General features: G+C 42.2%; 1 pseudogene; it reads right to left on the minus strand.

The window, feature by feature from the left end:
* On the minus strand, window positions 1-2768 carry LOC138645458 (E3 ubiquitin-protein ligase TRIM11-like; annotated as a pseudogene).
* Window positions 2769-3810: the final 1042 nt, after the last annotated feature.

Here is a 3810-nt window from a genome sequence, read left to right on the forward strand (position 1 = left end):
AAGCCCCCACCTGTAACCCAGCAGCCTGATACAGACAGTAACATACATGTAATTCGGCATCGGGTCATGGATTCTGAATTATCAGACATCGAAAAGAGAAATCTATAACATTCTTCTGGATTATTTTTTTTTATTTTATCCAAGAAAGCTCTGCATTGTTTCTGATTCCTTTTTTTTTTTTTATTTTAAGTGCCGGATTAGCACATTTTCTGGATTTGAAATATTAAATGTTAAACCCTATTTCCAACTTCACAAAAAAAAAAAATGTTATTAACCGAATGCATCTAACGTACAAATTTAAACAACTTCACAATAGGTCTTAATTATTATTTTTCACATACAGCTATATTTTGCATGGTAACAGACCTATGTTTATGTATGTTTCCATGGTAACAGACCACAAACCTTAGGTGGTCGGATCCTGCACTCCTGTTTCCTTCTGCCTCCTACTAATTTCTATCCTCATGGGATAATTTACTGAGCATTAAATATGAAGGGAAATGTGATTGCAGGATCTGACTACACTGGTGGAATGTGTTGTCTGTTACCATGGAGACACATAGCTCTATACAAAGATTGTATACACAAAATAGTTTTTTTTTTTTTTTTAAATCACCATCTTTTATTTAGATATTTTGGAACAATTGGTTGTGAAGATAGACACGTTTTTAGGATTAATTGATGTAACCACACATTGAATAGCCTTGATGACAAATTATGTGCGTATTAGACTCATGATCTATCTGTAGAAATGATTTATAGAACTTCAATAGGAATTGTACAAAAAAAAAGAAAATAACGTAAATCTGATGTATACCGTAGAGTAATATGTGGGATAATTCTGGATAAACCTCTTGGGAGGAGACAAAACTCAGATCATGTCTGGATCATGAATACATCAATTACTTGGATGCTCGTTACCTGCAGCCACCACTTGGGGGAGCTCTCTGCATTCCACGTATACAGTACTGTGCTCCCTCTACTGGTGGCCACAGGTAATACGTTATCTCTTAAAACTATGTCTATAGAGATGATCTGTAGAATTGTATAATTATGGCAAAAAAGATTGAACCACTATACAGAAAAAACTTAAGTAGCTCAGAGTTTTGAATCCGAATATGTAAGGACGATGGAAGGTGGAGATAAAACTTATGGCTTTACAGAGGCCACCGTTATGTAATTATTCCACTATTCTGGTTATGGAATCTTCAAATAAATATAAGGCGGCATAGAGCGGCTCGGAGAAAGAGGCGGTGAAGGTGTGTAAGTGTCTGATGGGGTCACACACCTGATAGAAGGACAGACGCCCGGCCTCATAATCCAGATAGATCCCCACAATCCGCACAGGAGAATCTGATGCCAGTCGTGTATATATATTTTGTTATGACGGAATCCAAAAGTTTCATTGGTCATCAAACCCCAGGATTTCTCATTATAGCCAATATAAGATTCATTTCCGTTCACCTTCCTCTCCAGACTTTGCCCGGCCACTCCAATAATCCATTTCTTCGCCTGACTCACGTCCACCTCCCAGTAATGTCTCCCGGAGGAGAAGCTGCGAGAACTTAACACCTGACGAGATTTGAACCTCTTGGGCCCATCGGGTCTGTTCTGTGACGTAGCGGAATAAGAAGCAGATCTGAGATCCTGAGATACAATAATGTTATTATGGGCCGTGTCTATATCCAGTAATATGTCCGATTTCTCCATCAATGAGAATGGTCTGTTTATCTTCATATCAATCAGATCATCAGCAAAGTTCCCCAGTCCTGTGTGTAATATCTGTGAGACTAGGCCTTCATCCACACACTGAGGATCTCCTACATCACTGATGATATCACCACTCTCAGAACTGATGTCACCAGGGTTTACGTCTTGTAGAAAGGTCAGTGGATCAGTGATATTACATAATCCTTCAAGATGATTCATGTCCTTGGTCAGTTTGTCCACTTGAAGCTCCACCTGTTTGACCAGGTCAGAGACTGAACGTGAGACCTGATCCTTCTGTCTGGAAATCTCTCCCTGGATTCTCTTTTCTAGATCATCCAGCTTCTTCCTGAGATCAGTAAACAGGAGAGCGACTTTGTCACCGAGTCCGGCTGATTTCTTTCCCTGTTCTGTCCCATGATCCTTCAGATTCTGGACTCTTTTTTGAGCTTCTTCTCTCTTGCACTTTAGTTTCTCCATAACAGGCCTCAGTTTCACTTTCTTCTCCTCAGAGGCGACATCCAGGGGCTCAACTTCATGTCCCCTGTGGTCTCCGGCCACCCAGCAGGACACACAGATACAGGCGGCGTCTATAGGACAGTAGTATTTCAGGATCTCATTGTGTGTGGAGCATTTTCGATCCATAAATGACACCGTAGGTTCAGTTAGATTGTGATTCACTGACTTGTTATGGGCTGTGAGATGTTCCTCACACATGGAGGTCTCACACTGCAGACATGTTCTTACAGCCGGTACAGGAGACCTTGTACAGTAAGCACAGAAGATTCTGGTCTCCTCCATATCAGGCTGAGTAGATGAGAAATGCTCCACTATGTTCTCCAGCTTCCGGTTCTTCTCCACGGCCGGACGCTCCGGATATTCTGCTCTGCAGTCAGGACAGGAATACCCTCCAGCCGCCTCCTGTGCATCCAGCACACTCACAATACACGAGCGGCAGAAGTTGTGTCCACATCTCAGGGATACGGGGTCTGTATAGAGGCTCAGGCAGATGGAGCAGTTCAGCTCATCCCTCAGCTCAGCAGACGCCATTGTAGTGGGAAAGAACAGAAAATGAAAGATAAAAGTTCCTTCATACAGGAAGGAGAAGGGGCAGAGATTCTGAAGTCAGATTAACCCCTGCACTTCTGGAAGTGACAGTCACACTATACAGAGAACCTCACAATGCAGAACTGCTGCATGAAGTAAAACTAATAAGGCATCCTAGTAAAGTATGAGAATACTACAAGTCACCAAGCAGGTCTATGGCCGGTGTGGATGAGCTCGGCTTGCAGTCTCGTAGTTTTATATAATCATGGAGCCCAGAGGTGTATCTAGGTTTTCTAGCACCCGGGGCTAGAGTTCAGTTTTGTACCCTCCCAGCACATATGCGATTTGTACACTTAGTCATGTACCGACAAGCTCCTCTCCCTAATGCTCTCAATGTTCAGTGAAAAACAGAGAGAAGCTCGATGCCACAGGACCATAAGTATGAAAGTCACATATGAGTGAAGTGTCCATGTGATGACTACTACATCGCAGCTTCTGAATTCTCACAACTAATGCACTACACACTTTTAGGATTCTCCCTTGCCGGTGGACGGTCATGTCAGCACAAGCATGCGATTTGTATACTTCTGACCACATTCCGACTAGACGTGCCCGACCTCGCTCAGTTCATTTTCATAGAGTGAGGCCACACATGTCTAGTCAGCATGTGACCATATGTATGTAAATCGCCAGCACGAGAGAATCCTGACAGCGTGCAGTGAGCACTGTGAGTATCCAGAAGTCTGCAGTCACATAGAATGACTGCAGACTCATTACAAACCTGGTAATAGACTGAAGAACCTGGCACTCAACTTAATGCTTGTGAAAGATGTATCTGTAGTACCAACAAACATTTCAGTCCCAAATTCGGGACCTTCATCAGTTACTACAGGGTGACAAAACATATATATATAACACCTACTGAAATAAAAATACAAAAGAAAGTATATACAGTATAATGCAATGCAATATAATGTCAATCTGAGACGTAAAGGTCATAATGGAAATAGAAGAACTGTAAGGATGCAGAGTAAACCACTGTGGTGTCATTCACTG

Source organism: Ranitomeya imitator, chromosome 7 (genome assembly GCF_032444005.1).
Source record: "Ranitomeya imitator isolate aRanImi1 chromosome 7, aRanImi1.pri, whole genome shotgun sequence".
NCBI lineage: Eukaryota > Metazoa > Chordata > Amphibia > Anura > Dendrobatidae > Ranitomeya > Ranitomeya imitator.